This window comes from Aquarana catesbeiana, linkage group LG03 (assembly GCF_042186555.1).
Source record: "Aquarana catesbeiana isolate 2022-GZ linkage group LG03, ASM4218655v1, whole genome shotgun sequence".
Lineage (NCBI taxonomy): Eukaryota > Metazoa > Chordata > Amphibia > Anura > Ranidae > Aquarana > Aquarana catesbeiana.
In genome coordinates, this window is record NC_133326.1 from 207,164,679 (window position 1) to 207,191,835 (window position 27,157).

Here is a 27,157-nt window from a genome sequence, read left to right on the forward strand (position 1 = left end):
TTGTATTAGCATAAACGTGAGGAGTAGTACGCTATCAGCCCCGCTCAGGCCGTGTATAATAATCGGAATGCGGGGGTCGATTATGGTGATAAAGGCGCAAACCATAATCGCTCCGAAAATAAAGCGCAGGGTTCTCTGGACGCAGAGTTCGCCAAAAAAAGCGATTTGAATCGTCATGGGCAATAGGTCGTCCATGCACCCCAGTCAGACAGCTACATAATACATGAAATCTGAGTTCTGAGGAAAAGGCCATTAAACCCCAGAAAGATTGACATAGGTGGTCCAAGGATACTATTTTGGGTATCCCTCTGGAGTTGATGTTGCGCGACTGTGGCTTCAGAAATCTGTAATGTTGAGTGAGTTGAGGGATGCGTAGTACACATTTGTGTGATTAAAAATACACAGGCCTGTTTTTGAACTTTGTGTGGCTGGTCCATGCAAAGATTTTGAAATGCTCTCGTGCCTTTCAAATTGTATTCTTTTTCTATCGCTAAAAGAGTGAAGGCAGCATTCCATCTGGTCGTTTTTATTTTTTCATTTTTCGTTTTTGGGAACTATGAAATATCTCCCCCACATTTGTATCTAAATGTTTGTCTTTGTTTCATTGTTTGCATGTGGTAACAAGATGTTTGAACCTACCGCGACAGCCCTCTTGCGTGTCGCGGCTGTTGTTTTTTAGAAAAAAAAAAAAAACGTACAGAGGGTTTAGTTATTGTCGGTTTTGTGGAATGTCAGTGACAATTTACCAATGTACATGAATATTGTATTGTTTACCATTCTTTGAAGGATAGAGTAATAACTTTTGTTTATAAGTATCTTTTCAGGTCCGAAGAGTTTCTGGAAGTGTGTGTACAGGTGTATAAGAAGGTAAAAGTATCATAGGCTATTTCACTGTTTTATTCTGCGCCATTCTAAACCCTGCATGTCTTCCTCCAGTTTGTAATGAGGAGGGAAGAAAAGGGGGGATGAGAGTGGTGAGAATGACACATTTTCAAACCAACAATACTAACCGCTCTAATTCTAACCAAGTTTGTGCCAAGACTGTCTTTCTTTGATGGAATTTGAAGCAGCAAGCAGAAGTCTGGTGAAGTAGGCTCCCATCCCAGATGCTAAGAACCTTTTTGTCACTGCTTCCAGGTATTACACCCCAGATGGTAAGCCATGCACAGGCTATGCAGTGACCACAGTCCCGATGTCTGGGTTATTGTCATATGAGGTTTGTTTGGAGGTCAACCAAAAACAGAATTGTACTTTCCTCATTAGCTGTCACCTACATTCTCAGCTGATGGGGTAGGTGCAATCACTGTAACATGAATTTCAAAAGGTCCACCACAGGGTTCACGAGTCCATCCTGGACCCTGATGCAATAACCAGTTTACATTCTTTCCAACCAGGTGACTGGGTCATTGTAAAGAAGCTTGAGGGATGAGACCACGCCAGCCACTGCAAGAAGCTGATCAACCACAAAAGAGTAGAGGAGTATCTTTGTTCATTTATATTTTTTTGTTTAATAAATTTTGGCAAGGGTAACGATGAAAAGCATCCCAACTGGCTAAGTAAGAGAACAGGACACATGGTCGGGTCTACTAGTGTCCCAGCGGTACATGCTACGTGACATTCATATTGGTGTGAGGAGTTTTGACAGACTAGTAAAATCCAAACAGACACCTGTCAAAAGAACTTAACAAAACATTTCTAGAGGGTAAAATTAATTATAATTTTAACAATAGCTCTGGTTCTTGCCAGCTTTGGTATCGGGATAACTAGGTAGCCCACAAGTGTGCTACAACTGTAGTTTGGTACTAATGAGGATCTACAGCTTATAAGGTAATTTCCCGTAAGGCAAGAGGTTCATGTGTGCTGGTGAAACTCGTCCCAACATCTTATGTCGCGGCCAATTGTGAGGATCTGATGGCGCGAGAGAAGGTAAGAATGGCAGGGACAGCTGGAAGGGAATTGCTTGTACACGGTGGGGGCTTGAGCTTATGAAACGATTGAACAATTTCTCATCCATAGAGGATGAGATGTTTTCATGTAACTGTTGAAGCTACAAGGAAGTTCCCAAAGTCCAAGGGGGTTTCTGGGAATTCATAAGTAAAGACTTATATCTGGATCGGGGATAGTAGTGACAAAGTTCAGGCCCATATGGATAAGGTTTAGGTCCCTACAAGGCAAAGCCAGAGCTATAGGTAGTGAAGGTTGGAATCCTTTTTAAGGGTTTGGGAATCGTTGGAGATTTAATTTTTATCTTGCAGCGGATCATAGTGAAGGAAGTAGGGGTATATATACTCATGTTGTTTTTGTTTCTATTCCTTCTATATGCCATGATGAGGTGCTCCTGTTGCTTAATTGGACGTGTGACCAGAGCCTGAGCAGATGACCACATTTTCCCTGATGAGATGCCCCGAAGCCCGACCCACGTACAAGACACAGAGGATCCCAGACCGACCGGCGACTACTACAGCTCACCACGTCATCTCTAACAGAGTCTACTTTTTATGGACTAAGAAGAAGATCAGGATTCATCGAGGGACACATGGGATCATATGACAAGAGGAGGGACTGTTGTGGAAAATTTTATATTAATGTGTTGTCATACGTCTCCCAGTGTGTGTGTTCAATCACAGCCCGCTCTAATAGCTGACTGGGGCAGACCAACCCTGGCTGAGATCCGTTTGGTAGTGAAAAGCTCTTTGGGGATGTAGAGAAATGTTTGTGGAGTGGGGACATGTCCGCCAGCTAAGGGCCCCTGTGCGATGCACAGAACGATCGTCTGGTGGGGGTGTGTTCGCTCTGCAAAGACATTGTTGGTTTAACGAGTGTGCTCTCGTGTTGCCCCTGTGTGCCTGATCAACACATTTGTGGCCCAATGAGTGTACGCCTGACGATAATCTCTCGTCCACAAAGACAGTAGAATAATCCCAGGTATACATTGTTCTCTGGAGCAATGTATAATAGGGATTTCTATCAACGGAAATACGGGAGTCTTTTGGGTTCTGGTTGGAGACAGGGTTAATGTTTGAAAGCCATGTGGCTTCTAAAAACATACAGGCACCCTGTCTCTGCTCAGACACACCCATAAGACTCCTGCAGTCATTGTTCATTGGTTGTTGCATTTTCCTGTGTTGTTAAATCCTTATATGGTCATTGATATCCTGTGAGGTCACAAGCTTTGTAAGAGGTGTTTGGCTGTTGGAGGCGGAACCCTCAAGCTTTTGGGACCTCCTATTGATATGCTAATAAAGTGGCTCACGCAGACAGCTAAGGGAGGCTGGCGAGCAGTGTGGTCTTGGAAGTGAAACCGTAAACATGTGTTTTGTCTAGTTGTCTGCATGGGGCACACACCAGAGGATGGATACGATCAGAAAGGTGAGATGGTATTATATCATTTAGACGAAATTGTTATTATGATTAGAAACAGGAGATTTGGCTGTGTGCTTTGCGTACAACCAAATTTCGCTAACAGTATATATATATATATATATATATATATATATATATATATATATATATACAACACCTAGGATGTATATATATATATATATATATATATATGCACAATACACTGTAAGTGCAGCTAACTGACTCACCTGCCTACTCTATCTAACTTAAATCAAATGACACTGTCTCTCTGTCTATCTATCTCTCTCTCAATGCCGGAACACACTACACAGGGCCGCCGCGCAGGTGGCCTTTTATAGTGTGGGGCGTGTACTAAACCCCCTGAGCCATAATTGGCCAAAGCCACCATGGCTTTGGCCAATTATGGCTCTCTGTACAGATGGCGATGTGACTGGCTAAGCATGCGGGTCATAGTGCATGCTTGGCCAATCATCAGCCAGCAATGCACTGCGATGCCGCAGTGAATTATGGGCATTGATGCGCCACTCGAATTTGCCGCAAAAAGCTTATATCGTTCGGAATTCAGCGAACAACCGAACAGGCAATGTTCGAGTCCCTATTCAGGACAATCTTCTGAGTCAAATGGTGGAAGTCCTAACTAGAGATAATGCTTTGTTGGACCTTCTAATTAGGGATGAGCCGAACACCACCCAGTTCGGTTCGCAGCAGAACATGCGAACAGTCAAAAAATTTGTGCCAACACTGTTAAGGTCTATAGGACACAAACGTGAAAAATCAAAACTGCTCATTTTAAAGGCTTATATGCAGGTTATTGCCATAAAAAGTGTTTGGGGACTTGGGTCCTGCCCCAGGGGACATGTATCAATGCAAAAAAAAGTTTTAAAAAATGGACGTTTTTTTTTTCAGGAGCAGTGATTTTAGTAATGCTTAAAGTGAAACAATAAAGATGAAATATTCCTTTAAATATTGTGACTGGGGGGTCTCCTTAGTCTGCCTGTAAAGTAGCGCAGTTTCTAAAGGAAAAAATGTCATTTAAAACTGCTCGTGGCTGTAATATATTTTTGGATATAAACAGTATAATTAAATTCAGCGCTGACTAATTAAATGGACGTAGCAAGATAAATGCAAGCAGGCACTAAGGTCAATTCAAAAAAATACCTCAAAAGCATATAAGTATATAAAGAGTGCTGCGCAAATAAATGTCCTTAAACAAACATGCAAAAGGTAAAAGTATAATGGCAGGATAGGAGGACAGGAACCACCGGTGACAGTATAGATATCTGGATGGTGACTTTTTTCCCTCCACCGTTCTTAGATGGCCCCTCACCTCAGATATTCGACCTGAAACAGGTCACACCGCTTGTATGATTGGATGGATCAATCTGTATAATTAGTAATTACTCCTTCACCTCCTTCAACTCCCAGTACTCAGTAATTGGCAGATGATGAATATGAAATAAAAAAGCAAAACATAGTGTTCTCCGTAGCTACTTTATTGTAAATGATAAAAAGCTGAAATGAAATTTTGTATCACTCACAGAATACCGGCACTCTGATCCGAGTGCCGGCCAGCAGGCTTGTGATCGTGTCTGTCGGATGACCGCGGGTGACGTCATACGCTCCTAACCCCCGTACGCGTTACGTCCTATGGGCGGGACTTCATCGGCGTGGGGCGGGATGCGTAATGACGGCCCGCATTGTTAATATTCAGTGCCATGGTGACGGCGGCACCAATAAGAAGAGCAGGAACAGTAATCAGGAAGTCAAGCGCATCCCTATCACTGCATCTTAGCCCTTGGTTCCTATTACCCTTCACTCCAAACGGGAAATAAAAGAATCAACACCGCCAGCAGCAGACAGATGACACAAAGTGTAAATTATATAAAGATGATTACTTGCAATACCCGAATAGCATATCTCATTATGCACAGTAAACCATCTTAATCTCTAAATTTAAAATTATAAAAGACATAAAAATATTTCCATTGAACACGCATATGCTGCAAAATCACATGTAAAAAAGTCGCATAAAAAAGTCACATATATGATATATATGAATAAAAAAAAAAAAAAAAGACATCAACCCACGGGCATCGGCTAAACACGATCACATATACAGAATCAAAAAAGGCCTAAAATAAAAATTAAGAAATAAACAATAAAAAATCATTATCTATTAGAAATGAAACAATTTAAATCAAAATCAACGTTCATTCCAAAGGGGGAGAGAACTTTGGTCTCATAGATCCAAAATGATTCCCTACGGCTAAGCTGCCTGATGTAATGGCCACCCCTCCAGTGTCGCGGCACCTTTTCTATCCCCCAGAATTTAAGGCATTTGGGGTCTCTTTGATGACAAAGGCGAAAATGCCTGGACACACTGTGAGTCTTTACCCCCCGCTTGATGTTGCTAATATGTTCTCCAATTCTTACGTGGAGTGCTCTTGAGGTCCGGCCCACATACTGGAGGCCACAATCGCACTCCAGCATGTAGACCACCCCCACTGTTGAGCACGTGATCAGACCTTCAATTTTATAACTTTTTTGTGTTGCATATGAAACAAACTCCTTCCGTCTCTTTATATTTCTGCAGGCCTTCCTGCATGTGGCACATTTCCCACATGCGTAAAAACCGGACAGAAACCCGAACAAACCACTGGTCACGGTTTTGGGCGGGTCAATGACCCCTGGTGCTACACGATCACGTAAAGATAGAGCCTTACGGTAAATAAACCGAGGATGATCGGGAAGGACCGGTCCTAGGGTCCTATCTCCTTTGAGAATAGGCCAATGTCTAGCTATGATATGTTCTAATTTTTTATACTGGATGTTGTAATCAAGTATAATACGATAGCTTGATACATTAGCGTTATCCTCCAAAGGTTTAACCTTGTCTGCGACTACAGTATTCCTATCAATTGCCAATACCTTGGCTATTTCTGCATCCACCAAAGCTTGGGAATACCCTTTTTCCTTAAACCTATCCGCGGGCACCTGTGACTGTACCAGGAAATCATCATCTGAAGTACAGTTTTGGCGCAAGCGGATAAATTGGCCTCTCGGTATATTGCAAAGCCAAGATTTGTGGTGACAACTGGTCAGAGGGATATATGCATTCCTATCAGTTGTTTTAAAATGATTCCTGGTATGGAAAACTCCCTCCCCCTTAAATATTTCAAGGTCAAGAAATATAATCTGTTGGTGGCTAATCGTCCAAGTTAACTCGATGTTTTTGTTATTGGCATTCAACCCATCCATAAAGGTCTGCAGACTGGGCATATCCCCCTCCCAGACCATAATTAGGTCGTCTATATATCGTCTGTAACACGACAATTGTGGTGGGGGGTCATGAAAAATAGTGTCCTCCTCCCAGTGGGCCATAAAAAGGTTAGCCACACTGGGAGCGAACCTTGCCCCCATGGCTACTCCTCTTGTCTGCAGGAAGAAGTCGCCATTGAACCAGAAATAGTTGTTTAGTAAACAAAACTCCAAACTTTCCAATAAAAACGAAATGTGATCGCTCGAAAGATTGGAGGTCACCAGAGCCCATCTAACTGAATCAAGGACCTGTTTGTGATCAATAATAGTATAAAGAGAACCCACGTCTGCAGTAATAAGAATGCTAAACGGGGTACATGGAAGGGTCGATAAAATTTGAAGGATTTGCTTAGTGTCCCGTAAAAACGATTTGGTTTTTAGAACGAGTGGCTGGAGAAAAAAGTCCAGATATTGGCCCAATCTGGAAGTTACGGAATCAATTCCGTTTACGATCAGACGGCCAGGTGGATGTTCTGCGTTTTTATGCAGTTTGGGTAAAATATAAATGATGGGAGTCCTGCAATAAAAGGGGTCCAGATAGGCAGCTTCTTTGGAATTTAAAATCCCCTGGTTTTTACCTCTTTCAATAAGACAATGTAAATTGTTCTTGAAGGGCAACATAGGGTCACTCCTCAGGAGTTCATATGTATTCCTATCTTTCAACAATTTCTCCATTTCTGCTTGATAATATGTTTTGCTAAGCACAACCAACCCACCCCCCTTATCCGCTGGCCGAATTACTATGTCTTTCCTTTGTTCTAAGGAAGCAATACCTCTCTTAATGGCCTGTGAATCTCTAGCCTTCTTAATCTTGAGTTGATCAAGATCCTGACAAACCATATTTTTGAATACCTCTAGGTGTCTATTGTCACTGCAAATAGGATTGAAAATAGAACGATTCCGAAGATTGGAATGTCTAGAGCTAGTAGTTAAGGAAGGGGTGGTATGTGGCACCAAATTGGAGAGAAAGTATTTTTTCATATTTAAATTACGAACATATTTCTGAATGCTGATGTAAGCTTGAAATTTGTTCAGGTTACGGACCGGAGCGAACTTCAGACCCCTATCTAAAACCAGTGTTTCTTCAGCAGTGAGAGGAGTACCACTAAGAATGAAAATGCCAGTACCTAGTGGGGTCTTGGCCTTTTGGAATCGTCTTCCCCCCCTGGACCCTCTCTGTGTTTTCTTTTTAAGCTGCCTTGATCTCTCCTTGGGTCTTGTGGGCCTCTCCTCTGATTCTGAGAGTTCCCCTGATCGGCTGATTCTCTCACCCATAGGGGGGTCCTTGGAGGTCCCCTCCAGGGGGTCCTCTCCTGCCCTAAAAAATGATTTTGATTGTATTGTGATTCACCCTGAGAGTTTTGTAAAGGGGCATAATAATTAGAGGTATAGACAGGTGTCTCTTTTGTGGAATTCCCTCTCCCTTGGGATTTGCCTTTTCCCTTCATGGGTACTGTCTGCCACGACTGGTTCTCAGTTTGTAGGAATCGATGATCATAGCCATTCGTATAAGGCCTTGAATGGGGGTGATGGTTCTTTTTACCCCGACCACGTTTGTTAATTCTAGGGGGACCCTGTCCCCTCCCTCTTGGTGTGTTTATCAAATTAGGTGCATTTTGGGGAAACTGAGAGGGGGGTATTTCATAATTAAAATAACCCTGAGGAGGTAAATTAATTTCTGGTGGTGGGATCATGGCTGCTACACCCATGGGATTATTGACTGGAATTGTGTCTTGTGTTTGCCACTTAAAGATCTGTTTCCCCTCAAAATCCTTAATATCCCACAGAAATGTCTTCCTCTTTTTATCTCTTGTTTCCCTATCCCATTTAATAAGTTTGGATTTTAATTCACCAGATAATTGGATAAAGTCACTGGAGTCTTTATGACTCTCAATACGATCAGTGATTTCTTTGATCTGATTCTCCAAGTGCTGCTTTTTCCTCTGTTTGCGAGCAAGCAGAAACCGGAGAAGATCAAAGCTTTTCCCAACAAAAAAATTACACCATTCTGTGTTGGACTCGTTGTCAACTAAACCATCATTAGGTGGCAATTCCCACCTTAAACGCCTGGGGACAATATTGGCAGACAAATACTGTTCAAAAGAAACAATATCCCACCGAGTTTTTATCTTTTTTTTTTTTTTTTCAAATAAATGACCCAGTTTTTTAAAAGCATATCCCAGGTCATCATGTTGGGAATTAACCACATCTCTTGAAAAAACATCTGTAAGAATAATTTCTCTGTTCTCAACATATGTGAAAACCTCCATAATCTGCAGCTGAATTAGTCTTGAATTAAATAAACATAAAAACAATATAATTAAATTCAGCGCTGACTAATTAAATGGACGTAGCAAGATAAATGCAAGCAGGCACTAAGGTCAATTCAAAAAAATACCTCAAAAGCATATAAGTATATAAAGAGTGCTGCGCAAATAAATGTCCTTAAACAAACATGCAAAAGGTAAAAGTATAATGACAGGATAGGAGGACAGGAACCGACAGACACGATCACAAGCCTGCTGGCCGGCACTCGGATCGGAGTGCCGGTATTCTGTGAGTGATACAAAATTTCATTTCAGCTTTTTATCATTTAAAATAAAGTAGCTACGGAGAACACTATGTTTTGCTTTTTTATTTCATATTCATCATCTGCCAATTACTGAGTACTGGGAGTTGAAGGAGGTGAAGGAGTAATTACTAATTATACAGATTGATCCATCCAATCATACAAGCGGTGTGACCTGTTTCAGGTCGAATATCTGAGGTGAGGGGCCATCTAAGAACGGTGGAGGGAAAAAAGTCACCATCCAGATATCTATACTGTCACCGGTGGTTCCTGTCCTCCTATCCTGCCATTATATTTTTGGATATACATAAAAATCATTGAAAAAATGGCGTGAGTTCCCCCCAGTCCATTACCAAGCCCTTTGGGTCTGGTATTAATATTAAGGGGAACCCGTGCCAATTTTTTTTTTAAAACGGCATGGGAGCCCCCCTAAAAACCATACCAGGCCCTTCGGGTCTGGTATGGATATAAAGGGGAACCCCACACCAAAATTTAAAAAGAAAATGGCGCGGGCCCCCCAAAATCCATACCAGTATAGTCAGTGTTTATCTGGTGCTCCAGATAGAGTAATCCTTAGGGGTGTCTGTTGCTGTAATAGCTGGATGGTGATGTATCCATAGAAAGGGGTATTAAGGGTTAAAAAGGAAGGCAGCCATCCTTCAGAGTGTGTCCAGAGCTCTGCAAGACAGGTAAGGAAAAAACAGGAAGGGGGAGGCGTCTCCCCCTCCCTGTTTTTTCCTTACAAAATCCATACCAGGCCCTTCAGGCCTATTATTGATTTTAAGGGGAACCTTGTGCCAAAATAAAAAAATGGCGTGGGGGTCTCCCAAAAAATCCATACCAGACCCTTATCTGAGCATGCAACCTGGCAGGCTGCAGGAAAAGGGGGGATGAGAGAGTGCCCCCTCTGAACTGTACCAGGCCACATGCCCTCAACATGGGGAGGGTGCTTTGGGGTCCCCCAAAACACCTTGTCCCCATGTTGATGGGGACAAGGACCTCTTCCCCACAACCCTTGCCTGGTGGTTTGAGGATTTGCAGGTGGGGGGCTTATCGGAATCTGGAAGCCCCCTTTAACAAGGGGGCCCCCAGATCCTGCCCCCCCTATGTGAATAGGTATCAGATACATTGTACCCCTACTCATTCACCAAAAAAAGTGTCAAAAAAGTAAAAATGACAGGAGACAGTTTTTGACAATTCCTTTATTAAAACAAAAAAGTGTCCTGTGATGTCCATCCATCTTCAATCACAGCATCCGATGGTCCTGAGAAAAAAAAAACAGAAAAACCCTGCGACTGCCATGTTTTTGCTTTGACAGCTGTTATATAGGCAAGGGCGGTGCCACCTAGTGATGTAACTGGGTGACCCTGCCCCCTTCTGACATCATGTGACATCAGAGGGGGGTGGGGTCACCTGTTTATGTCACCGGGTGGTTCCACCCTCAGCTATATAACAGCTGTCATCGTGAAAAGGCTGCAGTCAGAGGGACAGGGCCTAGTATGGCTTTTGGGGGGATACGCCATTTTTTTTTTTTTTGGCGCGGGGTTCCCCTTAATATCCATACCAGTCCCAAAGGGCCTGGAAATGGACTGGGGGGAACGCACACCGATTTTTTTATATATTGCCGGGATCCGTTAATACATTACAGCCGCATGCAGCTTTAAATTACATTTTTTCCTTTAGAAACGTCCTTTTGCTGCTCTCATTCATTACACTATGTACAGCAGCCGTGTAAGCAGCCTTACATAGTGTGGTGCATGGACTTAGCCCCCTGAGCTATGATTGGCCAAAGGCATCCTGCCTTTGGCCAATCATGGCTCTCACAGCACAGCGCGCTGTGATTGGCCAAAGCATGCAGGTCAGTTGCATGCTTTGACCAATCAGCAGCCATCAATGCACTGCGATCTCGCAGTGCATTGACAATCTCACAGTGCATTATGGGGCTTTCTGCGGGCACTCAAATTTCCAGTGAACACCCCATAATGTTCTAAATTTGGCAAACTTATGTTCAACTTGAACGATAGGCTCATCCCTACTACTAATTACAAATAACACAGAGCTGATTGCAAAGGTGGGAGTAAGGGGTAATTTAGGTAACAGTGAGCACAGAGTAATTTGCCATAAATTATAAGAAAAGGACTGTCAGGATCACTTAAGTGCTCCTGCATCCCATTCCAGTATCCAGGTGTTGGCTGTTGCATTCTCCCTGTCTGTGTTCACCTGTTAGGTGATTGATCTGCTCAGTCACCTGATATAAGCAAACCAGACAATCTCTCCCTTGCTTGTGATAGAGACACAGTTACCTTCATAGTTCTTGATCAAGCCTCCTGTTTGTCTGCCTTGCTTGCTGTTTGATCCCCCTGTGTATGACCCGGATCGGATATCGGACTATTCCCTGAGCTCAGCCTGCCTTATTACCTAGACTGTCATTGGATCGGATATTGGATTATTCCCTGAACTCAACCTGCCTTATTATATCAGAAAATATATTTTGCGCTAACCATATAAAGATCCAAACGGTGCAGCTGCTCGTGTAAGTCAAAAATACAAAAAAGGACCCAAAAGAATTACAAAAAAATAACAAGCATGCTACCAAAAAATATATATCGTGATACGATGTATGCAACAAATATATCAAAGTGATTTACCACTATTTATGTGAAAAATTATTTAAAATAAGACTATGAAACAAAATTGTGATACATTTATCAAAATAACTAGAATGACCTATTGTACACAGTGTTTATATGTCACAAATAAAAAGCAACTAAGTTATTCCCTATGCTTGTAACCTAATACAAGCATATTTGAATAAAAAGTCATTAAAAAATAAAAATGTGAAACATTGGTAGAAATTACTACAGCAACCCTTTATATCTGGTGTTTTGTGAAATAAATAATAAAAAAATATATTAAGTTAATCTATGTGCTCATGGCCTATTATCAGCAATCTTATTGCTCCCACTTCACACACCAACTTATATTGACAATTGATCCTCTGCAAAAACTAAAAAAGTCCATATGAGGATATCTTGTATTGCATATCAACCATGGGTCTTCTACTTTAAGACAAATAGGAGATCGTCCCGCTATAGGTATGGTAAAATTACCTGCTTACCGAATCTGTTGGATCTCAGATCATAGAGATCTTATAGGCTTGTTGCATTCGCCTGCCGGCATCTGTGATTTCCACCTGGGTAACAATCCAGAGAGATGTGCTCTTCCCCTCCAATGAAACAGCAAACAGACACTTTCTATTGGATTCGGGTGTTAAATTTCCACAACTGCAGGGGGGAAGATTATCTTCCCTGGATCCTCCACATATCCAGACCCCTCAATGAAAACAAAACGGGAGAGACTCCATAGTGTAGATGTATAACTTTGATTTATTATAAAATCCTTTAAAAAGTCACTTGAAACTTCACAGCAATTTGTGCACAGCACTAAAAACACAGCATTCCAGGAACTGTAAGGCAAAAAGTCAAATCAAATTGCACAGCAAATACACCGCAAATTATGCACAGCAAAGGGAACCAGATAAAAATTAGCTAACAGTAGCTTACAAGCAGCAGAGGGTTGAGCCGTCTGACTGCATGGGGAAAAAATGAATAAAACGTGATGGCGTCACAGCCACTTGCTCCACCCGATGCGTTTCCCCTTAATAGGCTTCCACTGGGAACGGGGACATGGATGGACTCCGGCACAACACGCTTATATATTCAAAGGGCAGGAGAGACACCGGAAATGGCATTTAAACATTTTCATTCAGTTGTCATTCAGCACATCGTTATTTTTTCTCCCTACATAGTTCAAAAAATAACTAAAAAATATTTAAAAATATCCTCTTTCTCCATCGCGAAGGAACGCGACAAGGAACGAAGAATAAAAACTAAAAATATATATATATATGTATTTCTTTAAAAAAATATTTTTCTAAAAATACATCTAAAAATGTATTTACTGGATATCTTTAATTTTTCATTTTGGCTTTGCACTTCCAATTCATTATATATATACATATATCTGAAAAATACCTGAATTCCCGTTACAAAGACCCACTTCAGATAATATAATTATCCATAACATTTCAGATATATAATTAGGATTTCATCTTAAAGGTTGCGCAGCGATTCAACCCCACTCATCTTACATCCCTATCATACATATAATTATTCATAAAATAATTATAAATTTAAAATATTTGCCAGCATTGAAAAAAGGCAACGATAATGTCATCTCAATGAAACCAATTATTAATCACGGAGATCAAACAAAAATATATGGAGTCTACCAGAGAGTGAATATCTTACGACGGGATACATGACTAGAATTGGGAGGTTCTTTATTTATCTATTACCAATGTAGCAATTAGTGTCCCATTCTACATTGAGTCCTAGGGGATTGTAACACTGGAGGTCGTATATCCACCTAGTTTCACGACGAAAGATGAACCTTCTTAAATTGCTTCCTCTCCAGTGGGGGGTATATTTTTCTATTGCTATCACTTTAAGAAGAGCTGGGTTTCTATTATGGTGTGTTCTAAAATGTTTTGACACACTGTGTCCTATGAAACCTCTTTTAATATTACTCAGATGTTCTCCTATTCTGATATTAAGGGCGAGGGTTGTCCTCCCAATGTACTGTAACCCGCATGGGCAAATGAGCAAATAGACCACTCCCACAGTCCTACATGTGATAAATTCTTTAATATGATATATTTTAGTTGTAACATTGGAAACAAAAGTAGAAGTTTTTATCGTTTGGGAGGTTTTACAAACCTTACACCTTTTGCATGGGTAGAAGCCCTTAAGGCCACCAAACATGCTGATCTTTGAGGGTCGATCAATTGCGCTAGGTGCCAATTTATCTTTTAAGGTCCGGCTTCTCCTATAGACAATATTAGGTCTGCTGGGCAGGAGAGGGCCCAGGATTGCGTCTCCCTTAAGAACATTCCAATGTTTCTTCATTATCCTATTCACCCACCAGTGCTGTGAGGAAAAGGTGGTGATAAAGACCCATTCATAGCCCTTCTTTTTACTATCTTCCAAGTTTTGTTTCTAGGCTTCAAGAGTTGCTCTCTTTCCATATTGGCTATTTTGAGAAGCTCTTCTTCCAATATTTTAGGATCATGCCCCTTGTCCTCAAAATGTTTTTTTAACACCTCAGCTTAGATATAAAAATCCTCGATATGTGAACAGTTTCTTCTTACCCACTGAAATTGACTTTTTGGTATGGCTTTAAGCCAGTTTGGACTATTTCCAAAACGTCTCGTCCTCTGGTTGGGTTTGGGGGATTTCCCCTTCTTCATGAGGTGGGGGGTCCATGGTCTCCTCTGATGAGTGGTGTCCTCCGAGTCTTTTCTCCCCTATGTTAAAAAAAATAGGTATACTTAGCACACAGATATTTGATGGCAGAAATAGGAATATGAAACATTGCTTGGAAATGGGGTACAATTGTCTGTTTTGGAGTTGCAAGATGAAGAAATATTTTTTTTCTTCACAACTTTCACCATGATCTTGGCCTTTCTGACATTGGGGTTTGGGTAAGGTCCATACTTCCCGTCATAGTCGGCCCTTTTCAATATGTCCATCATCTCCACCATCTCTACAAAGGACATATTTGATGCCTTAAATCGTCTCCTCTGGGATCGTGACGTTTCTGGCTCCGGGCTTTCCTCGTCCTTCTCGTTGCTGTAATTATCATACACCTGCTCTGTCTCCGCCATGTGCTCTTCCCCACTGCGCCGAACGAGAAGGGGTGGGGAATAGACTAGAAAGAACGTCAGGAGCGGGCGGAGTTTCACGCATGTGCAGTGTATATAAAGCATAACATGCGTGCATCGTACGTACGATCTGTGAGCAGAGGGAGGAGTATAGGAAGTGCCGATCGTGATAACGAAGGTAACATATAAACTTGGAACTATACTGCTTATAGATTGAGGCCTATATTGGGACAAGATTAGGAGACTTTAGCCTGACATTAGATTTTGTCTTGTGTTGTGTCTTGCAGAGAAAATGGATCTAGTCAATGATCATGACTTTATGCCAATATTCATTGATATGTTCAGGGAGCTGCCCTGTCTGTGGCAGGTAAACCACCCACATTATAACAATCAACCAAAGAGGAAGGCAGCGCTGGATCAATTGCTGGAATTTGTGAAGCCGGTGATCCCCACGGCAGACATCCCCTATTTGAAGGCCCTAATTGGTGGCATGAGGAGCACTTATCTAAGGGAGCACAAGAAGGTCCAGGATTTCCAGAGATCAGGAGCTGCAGATGACATTTATGTCCCCAGGCTGTGGTACTATGACAGACTGCTTTTTCTGGCAGGCCATACTGAACCCAGGCCAGCACTCTCCACTCTTCCTTCCATGTTTCCTTCCCCTTCAGCTGAGGCTTCTGAGGCCCAACCTGGGCCTTCCAGGCAGCAACATGTGGAGGAGCCCAGCTTGAGCCAGGTATAGCATTCTTCAAAATATTTCTGTTGGTCAAATTAATGATGTTAAATATATGTTAGTTTGGATTCCAAATTTCTGATTTCACAAAGTGTTTTACATATCAATAGACAGTAGTGGCCACAAATGATTGGGACAAGAATGAAAAATGCTGGGGTCAGAATGATATTCTTTTTTATTTATTAACATTCAATTTGCAACAGTCATGAGCTGAAAATTGTGTGTGATTGATGAACCAAAAACTAAAACAATGTCCCTTTTTCATACACAGGAAAGTCTCAGCCAGGAGGTGGTGGGGGTAAGTGTCCCACCCTTCCGCCTTCAACCAAAAAGTGTCAGGAAGAAGAGTAACATGAAGGAGGCAGCAATTGGCCTATTTTGGAAGGCTACTGCGGCCCTCAGAACCCCCCACATTTTGATAAGCCCCCACCCGCAGACCCCATCAACCACAGCCCAGGGTTGTCGGGTAGAGTCCCTTGTCCACATAAACATGGGGAAAAGGTGCTTTGGGGTAGGGGGCACAAAGCCCCCTCTGCCCCAAAGCACCCACCCCCCCATGTTGAGGGCATGTGGCCTGGTATGGTTCAGGAGGGGGGCTCTCGATTGTCCCCCCATTTCTCCTGACCTGCCAGGCTGCATGCTTGGATAAGAATTAAATAGATGCCAAACTATGGTTAGATTAGTAGAACAACAGAAGGCCTTAAAAGTCTTGCTGGAACAAGATACTAAAAGGCTATGTAATGGCATAGCAAAATGATATTATGAGATCGGGAATAAACCAGAGAAATTGTTGGCAGGAACAATATGACCTAGGTCAGTGATGGCGAACCTTGGCACCCCAGGTGTTTTGGAACTACATATCCCATGATGTTCAACTACACTGCAGAGTGCATGAGCATCACGGGAAATGTAGTTCCAAAACATCTGGGGTGCCAAGGTTCGCCTTCTCTGACCTAGGTATACATTGGGTTATATAGCTAAAATCAAGGATAAGAAAGGAGATTTAAAACACTCTACAAGTGACATAAAAGCTTTTCAGGAATATTATCAACAGTTGTATAAAGTGATAAACGCCCCAAAGCCAGAAGAAATCCAATCTAGGAAGAGTAAAATAGAGCAATATTTAAAAAAAGCAAAATTTCCCATGGTATCAGAAGAAATCACAATTAATCTAGATAGGAAAGTCACCAAAGAAGAAATAGAAGATATCAATTAATAATAGGAATGAGCTGAACACCCCCCGATTCGGTTCGCACCAGAACCTGCGAACGGACCAAAAGTTTGCCCGACCTTTAGAACCCCATTAAAGTCTATGGGACTCGAACGTTCGAAATCAAAAGTGCTAATTTTAAAGGCTAATATGCATGATATTGTCCTAAAAAGGATTTGGGGACCCGGGTCCTGCCCCAGGGGATATGTATCAATGCAAAAAAAGTTTTAAAAACGTCATTTTTTTTCGGGAGCAGTGATTTTAATGATGCTTAAAGTGAAAAAAAAGTGAAATATTCCTTTAAATATCGTACCAGGGGGGTGTCTATAGTATGCCTGTAAAATGGTGCATGTTTCCCATGCTTAGAACAGTCCCTGCACAAAATGACATTTTTAAAGAAATCAAAGTCATTTAAAACTGCTTGCGGCTTTAATGTAATGTCAGGTCCCGGCAATATGGATGAAAATCAGTGAGACAAATGGCATGGGTACCCCCCCAGTCCATTACCAGCCCCTTTGGGTCTTGTATGGATATTAACCTCCCTGGCAGTATGATTATTTCGGATTTTAGGTGCTGAAAGCGGTACAGTTATTTTGCATGGAAATTTGGCGTTTTATATTGTAGGCCTGTAATTCTTAACAATAACACACTTAAATCTGTCCAAACAAGAGTCTAGTAGATATCCCGGGTATGATGAAGTTTTAAACACAAAAACATAAATTATAATATAATAAATAAATATGAATAATTAAAAAAAAAAATAATATAATAATAATAAAATAAATTTCCCCACCATTCACTATCGCTCAATTCTGCAAATGTTCTAATTTACTATCGCTGTTTTCTAACTGGTCTAAAGCCACTTTTGACGTAAATGGACACTTTTTGGTTGCTATGGACAATCTCCAGTTTCCAGGCAGAAAGAACAGTATATATAACATAAAACTGCATGCAGGGCATGGGCCAAAGCACTGGAGACAAAAGGGATGTGAAATAATTTCATACAGTACTGTAATCTGTAAGATTACAGTACTGTATGTGTTATGGTTTGTACATTTTTTTTAATTTGCCGCCAGGCTCTGCCTCCATGCATCGCGACGCTCACAGGGAATGGAGCCTGGCACGGAGAGGCTTCGGAGGAGACAGAGCCTGCAATCACAGCGGGGGACATCGCAGGATCCTGGGGACAAGGTAAGTAACTCCGCACCAGGATCCTGCAATGTAATCCCGAGTGTGGTTCGGGGTTACCGCTAATGGGACTGAAATGGTTTGTACATTTTTTTTAATTTGCCGCCAGGCTCTGCCCCCATGCATCGCGACGCTCGCAGGGAATGGAGCCTGGCACGGAGAGGCTTCGGAGGAGACAGAGCTTGCAGACACAGCGGAGGACATCGCAGGATCCTGGGGACAAGGTAAGTAACTCCGCACCAGGATCCTGCAATGTAATCCTGAGTGTGGTTCGGGGTTACTGCTAATGGGACTGAAATTTAACCCCGAGCCACACTCGGGAATACCATCAGGGAGGTTAAGGGGAACCCCGCACCCAAATTAAAAAAAGGAAAGGCGTGGGGCCCCCAGGCCCTATATACTCTGAACAGCAGTATACAGACAGTGCAAACAAGACAGGGACTGTAGATTTGTTGTTAAGTAGAATCTGTTTGTAATTTTGAACTGGTACATTTTTAAACTGTAGCTCCAGTCAAAAAATCTATTTTTAAGCTTTTTGGAAAACATAGGGAAGGGTTATCACCCCTGTAACATTTGTTTTGCTGTCTGTGCACCTCTTCAGAAGATTTCACCTCACTTTCTGTCCCAATGACAAATGTTTTTTGAAAATTTGGGGGTTTTAGTGAAACAAGGAGTGGTGATAAAGCTTCAGTGAAGAGGAGACACGTTTTTCCCATATTAACTCTTACAGGAGAGAATTTCCCTTCCTAGGGGTAGATTTCATCTCACTTCCTGTTGTCTCCTTCCGTTTGTAAGTAGGAGTCCTTTGTAAGTTGGATGTTTGAAAGTTGGGGCCTGCCCTATATACTCTGCAGAAATTGGGGCCTTAGGTGTTGGTGTTGCCACAACACTGTAAGCCCTCACAGTTACTCTTGGTGGGCGCAGGAACGGGCCGTGCTGTGAAATATTCAATCAAGAATTGTAATTACATGCCATTGTTGAACAGTGGTAGAAAAATTGGGCCTTTGGTGGTGGTGGTGTTGCCACAACACTGTAAGTCCTCACAGTTACTCTTGGTGGGCGCAGGAATGGGCCCTGCTGTGAAATATTAGATCAAGAATTGTAATTATATGTCCCTGTTGAACAGGGGCAGAAAAATTGGGCCTTAGGCACTGGTGCCACAACACTGCAACCCCTCACAGATGCTATAGTTGGAGCGCAGGAATGAGCCCTGCTGCAAAGTATTGCAACAAAAATTGTAATTATACACCCCTGTTAAACAGGGGCTAAAACTTTGGGCCTTGGGCACTGGTGCTGGTGCCACAACACTGCAACCCCTCACAGATACTCTAGTTGGCGCACAGGAATGAGCCCTGCTGCAAAGTATTGCATCAAAAATTGTAATTACATGCCCCTGTTAAACAGGGGCAGAAAAATTGGGCCTTGGCCACTGGTGGCGGTGCCCAGAACCAAAAATGTTCTTACAAGGTATCAGCATGAAAATTGAGGAGGAAGAGAATTGTGACTCAGCATAACATGATAGTCACTCAGCATCAGCATAAGCAGTCTTGAAGGGATCTCACATTAAAAAAAAAATCAATCGGTTACATCAGCATCAAGTGCTTGGTAGCTGGTGATCCAAGACTGATTCATTTTTATGAAGGTCAGCCGATCGGCCGATTCGGTGGACAGGCACACCCTGTGATCGGTTACAAAGCCTCCAGCAGCACTGAATGTGCATTCCGAAAGAACGCTGGATGTAGGACAGGCCAGTAGCTCAATTGCATACTGTGCAAGCTCTGGCCAGTGATCCATCCTCAAGACCCAGTAACCTAGAGGATTTTTGGTGGGAAAGGTGTCCAAGTCTGATCTTGCCCCTAGGTAATCCTGCACCATGTGAATCAGACGCTGGTGATGGTTGCTGGAACCAAACAGGCCTTGGGGCTGCGGACTAAAAAATTGTCTGAATGCATCGGCCAGACGGCCACCTTCTCCACTGCTCCTTCTGTGACTGACCGAAGCCTCAGCAACACGTTGTCCAGGAGAACCAGGAAATTGTAACCTCCCAGGCTCTGGAAATGCTTTGCACAAACTATTCTGCAAGGCCTCCTGAAGATGTTTCATCCTCTGCTCCCTCTGTGACGGCATGGTAAGGTCCGCAACCTTACCCTTGTAACGTGGATCAAGGAGGGTTGCCAGTAAGTAATCATCCCTCCCCTTGATACCACGAATACGAGGATCCTTCCACAGGCTTTGCAGGATCAGGGAGGCCATGCAGCATAGGTTTGCTGAGGCATTCGGTCCAGAGTCCTCTGGGTCACTAAGACGGCATGATCCGCAACCACCTCCTCCCAGCCACGTACAAGTCCATGGGTTTCTTCGGACTGTAAATGATCCCTTGAAGGCTGCTGCTGATGCTGAGTGCCAGGCTCCACCTCCATGCTGACACAATCCTCCTCCTCCTTTCTGTGTGATAGGCAGGCACACAGAAACACTGTCTGGATAAAGGGGGCCTTGAGAGCTAAGGAAGTCCTCCTCTTCCTCCCTCTGTTCTGTCTCAAGTGCCCTGTCCATTATTCCACGCAGCGTGTGCTCCAACAGGTGGACAAGAGGGACAGTGTCACTGATGCATGCACTGTCACTGCTCACCATCCTCGTGGCCTCCTCAAATGGTGACTGGACAGTGCATGCATCCCTGATCATGGCCCAATGGCGTGGGGAAAAAAAAACAAGGTCCCCTGACCCTGTCCTGGTGCCATAGTAGCATAGGTACTCATTGATGGCCCTCTGATGCATGTGCAGCCTTGCACGACCCAGTGTGGTGGCTGGATTCTGGGCTTCGGGTTGTTCCTCTCCCGGAGCTGCGATGCGTTCTGCGTGCCCTCCCCATCCCCCCCACGTCCGCCCCCTTGTTTTTGGGCTGGTTTGGTGTGGGGGATCGGGTGGGTGCCCACACCGCATCGGTGCCACACAATGCTCCCGCGCATGACGTCACTAGCTGGCGCCGTTGTGTGGGCGCATTGTTTTTCCATCTGGTGCCGACGTAACTGTACGCAATGACGTCAGCCTGGGCGGGTCCCTGCCGCCGAGCAGGGGCCCCGCCCCACGCATTGTCGGCCCGTAGCGTGACGTCGGTGGCAATCACCGGCGCGGTCGGGACGCATATCAGGCGTCGCCCCGGGCACATTCCCCTCTCCTTCCTACACCAATGCAGACGCCACAGTGGTGGTCAGCTCTGGTTTCAAGCACCTCCAAGGTAATACTCTATGACCATATTACGATTTCTTACTCCCCTTACTTTTAAGTGCCAGTACTTTGATCATCTTCATGGATCTATTTATTCACTTTAGATCCTTGTCCACCACCCTGACCCATGATTGGCCTTGTTGTGGAGATGATGGTTGTGCTTTGGGGATGATGCCGGTGTGCGCCTGTCCTGCGCTTGAGTGCCTGCCACCCCAGCTCCGGGGGAGAGCATATTCCTTGCCCAGTCCTTGCCCTGTACCACAGTCTGGCTACATTGTGAGTACCCAGAAATTTACATATTGTCCTTTCTGGTTGTATTTATTTTTATTTTTTATTTTTTGATGGCTTCATATTTTGTAATTTCAGAAATCCTGTAGCATCCGCCCCTGAAGAAGTGTATTCACAGAAACGCGTCGGGCACCAAGGATGCAGCCACTGGGCTTTTAATTGGATCTGATATTAATAAATTTTTTGATGTACCTCATCATTTTATTATTTTTTATTTTTCATACTCACCTTTTACATCATGTGTTTTGTGCTCCCCAGCATATATCTATGCATCTATTGTACAGTGTATATTTGCTACAGTTTTTTATGGTTAGATACACTTTCTTTGATTGTTTGTCTACATATGCATTCATGTAGGCTATGGTCTGTGCGCATGCACACGTAACCCTCACATGTGTTGTATACCCAGAATTCTTTACCAATAAACTTGTACACATTTTTGATCTTACTCCAACCTGTCTGCTGCCTCATTCAAAGTCCCATTTGGCCTCCGGCCTTTCCCCCCCTCAGCCTCTGCAGCATGGCCAATGTTAAGTTCCACCTGGTGGGCATGTCACAGATAAGGCGGTTCTTGGGCAGGTTAAATTCCTTTTGGAGGTCAGCTAGCCGAGCACTAGCATTATATGACCGGCAGAAATGCAAGCAGATTTTCCTGGCCTGCCTCAGGACATCATGTAAGCCTGGGTACCTGCCCAAGAACTGCTGCACCACCAAGTTAAGGATGTGAGCCAAACAGGGCACATGGGTCAGTTGTCCCTGTCGGAGGGCGGAGAGGAGGTAGGTGCCATTGTCGCAAACCACCATACCTGGCTTAAGCTGGCATGGCATCAACCACCTCTGAATCTGCCCCTGCAGAGCTGACAGAATCTCTGCCCCAGTGTGGCTCCTGCCCCCAAGCACACCAGCTCAAGCACCGCATGGCATCTTTTTGCCTGTGTGCTTGCGTAGTGCCTTGAACGCCTATGGAGCACGGCTGGTTCCGAGGGCAAAGCAGCGCAGGAAGAGGCCATGGAGGAAGAAGAAGAGGAGGGGGGGGAGGAGAGAGGTGTGGCAGAATCACCACTAGTAGAATTTTGAAGGCGTGGTGGCGGAACAACCTCCAACCCTACTGCACCCTGTCCTGCATCCTTCCCAGCTGCCAGAAGAGTCACCCAGTGTGCGGTGAAAGATAGGTAACGTCCCTGTCAATGCCTGCTGGACCATGAGTCAGCGGTAGTATGCACCTTACCGCTGACCGCCCTGTCCAGTGAGGCCAAGACATTGTCTTCCACATGCCGGTAGAGAGCCGGAATCACCTTCCATGAGAAAAAGTGGCATTTGGGAACCTGCCACTGAGGAACCGCACATTCCACAAACTCACGGAAGGGGGCAGAGTCTAAAAATTGAAAAGGCAGCAGTTGAAGTGCTAGCAATTTAGCCAAGCTAGCATTCAACTGCTGGGCATGTGGATGGCTGTGAGCGAACTTCTTTCGGCAGTGCAGTAGCTGGGGAAGGGATATTTGCCTGGTACAATCTGACGTCAGTGTACCAATAGCAGATTGCCTGCAAGTACTTGGCTGTGACACATCTAATTCTACACCTTCATTCCTCTCAGTGCAGGTTTCAGAGAGGACTGAAAGTATAGTGGGGTTGGAGATCCCAGCTGATGAGGAGCAAGGAGAGGTCCTCTTTGTTCTTTGGTGTGGGTCTTTTAGGTACGCTTACCAATGAACTGCATGGCAGGTCGACATATGTCTGGTCAAGCATGTGGTGCCCAAGCGGGTGATGTTTTGGCCACACGAGATTTGCTTGAGACATATATTGCAAACAGCAGCGGTGGGATCTGATGCACTCGTCTCAACAAAGCCCCACACCAAAGAACTTTTGGAATAACGTGCAGAGACAGCAGCGCCCTGCACATGCGGAGCTCTGCGGTGTGATGCATTCGGTGTGCTGCCCTTAATCTGGCCTCCTGGAGGGCATCCTGCCTCGTTGGAGATGTGCCTCCTCCTCCTCCTCCTCTCTCCTATCAGGCACCCACGTGGAGCCAGTGACCCCATCATCCCCTCCCTCCTCATCACTGGAGCAAACCTGGCAGTATGCTGCAGCTGCTGTCCTTCTTGGCCACCCCCTCTCTCTGGGCTCACATTACTGCTTTCCTCTAGCTGGGTACCATCATCAGAGCCTTCAAAACGCTGGGCATCCTCCTGGAGCATGTACCCAACACTGTGGTCAAACAGTTCAGGGGACTCCTCATTAGGACATGGTGGGGCTAGGGAAGGAGTGACTGATGCCATTGAGCTGAGGGAAGAGGCCGCGTTGGCAGCTGCTTTTCCAAAGTACCCTGATCCTGGGTGAGATAGTATGAGGAGGATGAGGACAGCTTGGTCATCCACTCTACCAAGTCTTCCGCATGTTGCGGCTCAACACAGCCAGCTGCCGAAAAAAAGGACAAGCGTGTCCCACGGCCACATGCTGATGAGGATGCACCGTCTCCACGACCAGCACTTTTGCCTCTAGACACAGAGCCTGCTTGCCCTCTATTATTGGCTTGTGACTGTCTTCCTCTCCTTGTTGGCCTTCCAGACATACTAATAGCCTACAGTGAGATGTAGCTGCACAAAGCTGGGATGTATATATATATACTGATACTGCAGCTAGCAGAATCAACTGCCTGCCTGTAGTATTATTAGTATGAGAACACCACCAATTTTCTTCAGGTAGCTTTAGGTGCACACTGTGCAGAGGACACAGTACATTAACTGTAAATACTGTAGCTGCCTGCCTGTGGTATAAATGGGATCAGAACAACAGCAATTGTCTTCAGGTAGCTTTAGGTGCATACTGTGCAGAGTACGCAGTACACTAACTGTAAATACTGCAGCTGCCTGTCTGTGGTACTAATAGGATCAGAAGAACACCACCAATTTTCTTCAGGTAGCTTTAGGTGCACACTGTGCAGAGGACACAGTACACTAACTGTAAATACTGTAGCTGCCTGCCTGTGGTATTAATAGGATCAGAACAACAGCAATTGTCTTCAGGTAGCTTTAGGTGCACACTGTGCAGAGGACGCAGTACACTAACTGTAAATACTGCAGTTGCCTGCCTATGGTACTAATAGGATCAGAAGAACACCACAAATATTCTTCAGGTAGCTTTAGGTGCACACTGTGCAGAGGACGCAGTACACTAACTGTAAATACTGCAGCTGCCTGCCTGTGGTACCAATAGGATCAGAAGAACACCACCAATTTTCTTCAGGTTGCTTTAGGTGCACACTGTGCAGAGAACGCACTACAATAACTGTAAATACTGCAGCTGCCTACAGTACTAATAGGATTAGAAGAAAACCACCAATTTTCTTCAGGTAGCTTTAGGTGCACACTGTGCAGAGGACGCACTACACTAACTGTAAATACTGCAACTGCCTGCGGTACTAATAGGATCAGAAGAACCACCAATTTTCTTTACGTAACCGGGTGACGCCGTCCCCCTCTGACAACACGGGGAAAGCCATAGTGAAGTCCCCATGAAGTCCCCGTGCATCAGAGGAGGGCGGGGCCACCTGTTTTATAAGAAGTGTCAGAAGAACCGAAGTGTCACACGGTGGAAGACCCCCACTAAGGCGAATCGTGTGGACGGAGTGGAGAAGAAGCCGGAGGAAGATGTGGGACGAGAAGAGCGGAGGAAGAAGAAGATGGAGAAGAAGAAGATGGAGAATGAAGAAGAACACCGAAGGAAGACCAGAAGAAAGAAGATGGAAGAAGTATGAAGAAGAAGAAATTAATAAAGGACTTGTCAAAAACTGTCTCTTGTGTTTTTAAACCTTTTTGACACATTTTTTGTGAAATGTTAGGGGTACATTTGTACCCCATTACCAATTCACACGGGGGGGCCGTGATCTGGGGGTCCTCTTGTTAAAGCCCCCCACTCACAGACCCCCACAACCACGGGGCAAGGGTTGTGGGGATGAGGCCCTTTTCCCCATCAACATGGGGACAAGGTGCTTTGGGGGCTACCCCAAAGCACCCTCCCAATGTTGAGGGTATGTGGCCTGATACGGTTCAGGGGGGCGCTCTCTCATCCCCCCATCTTTTCCTGTGGCCTGCCAGGTTGCATGCTCAGATAAGGGTCTGGTATGGATTTTTGGGGGGATCCCACACCATTTTTTTTTCAATTTTGGTGCAGGGTTCCCCTTAAAATCCATACCAGACCTGAAGGGCCTGGTATGGAATTTAGGGGGACCCCCACATATTTTTAATAAATCTTGGTTCGGAGTTCCCCTGTGGGCAAATTGCATGCCATTTTTATCAATGAACTTTTATGTGTATTGCCGGACTGACTAGCTATAGTAGTTCTACATGACTTTTTTCCTTTAGAATTGTAATTTTGCTGTCAGACTGTTCTAAGCATGGGAAACATGTGCCCCTTTACAGGCATACTATAGACACCCCCCAGGTATGAAATTTAAAGGAATATTACACTTTTATTGTTTCACTTTAAGCATTATTAAAATCACTGCTACCGAAAAAACGTCCGTTTTTAAAATTTATTTTTGCATTGATACATGTCCCCTGGGGCAGGACCCAGGTCCCCAAACACTTTTTATGACAATAACTTGCATATAAGCCTTTAAAATGAGCACTTTTGATTATTCATGTTCGTGTCCCATAGACTTTAATGGTGTTTGCGTGTTCGAACAAATTTTTTGCCTGTTCGCATGTTCTGGATGCAAACCGAACCGGGGGGTGTTCGGCTCATCCCTATTCCTGAGTTGTGGATGTTATGGTTTTAAACATGCCTATTTAGCCACAAAAAAGGCTATATACTGTCACACATACATGTTATACACCAAAGATGTTGGTTTGTTAAAAAACCCTTTTATAACGCACATGTGAATGTGCTTGGAGTAAAATCTTTTATACTCAACAATGTGTGGCTTCTTCTTTCAATGCTCAATACCAGTTTTAGGAAAGTAAGTTGGTGTAGTTACAGTGACAATGGGGGGTGCACTTGCAGTGCACTTGGAGTGCAAAGTGGATTTGCCTTTAGTAAGTAACCCCCACAGTGCTCTAAAATTTGCCCCAATCAGGCCATTTTAGGGACTGCAAGCAATTGATTCATGGAGTTGAAAAGGATGATTATTGTTATCATTAATGCATTACATACATTAACAACAAAAACAATGTGTGTGTGTGTAGCAGACCCACAGCACAACATAATAGTTAGGTGAAGAAGAGATTGTCACCTCATGTATCAAATAAGTTACGTTTGTACTATTGAAGAAAATGGACAAAGAAAAGGCCATTGGAGAACCTAGGAGACAGCTAAAAGAAACACAAGCAGTAAATCAAATGAAATATGAGTTCAGTTTTTAACAACAAATTTATTTAAAAGATGTTATACATTATGTGGCATATCAATGGCCCCCCTACCTGCGAAGTACTCCAGATTAGGGATGAGCCGAACACCCCCCGGTTCGGTTCGCACCAGAACCCGCGAACGGACCGAAAGTTCGCACGAACGTTAGAACCCCATTGACGTCTATGGGACTCGAAC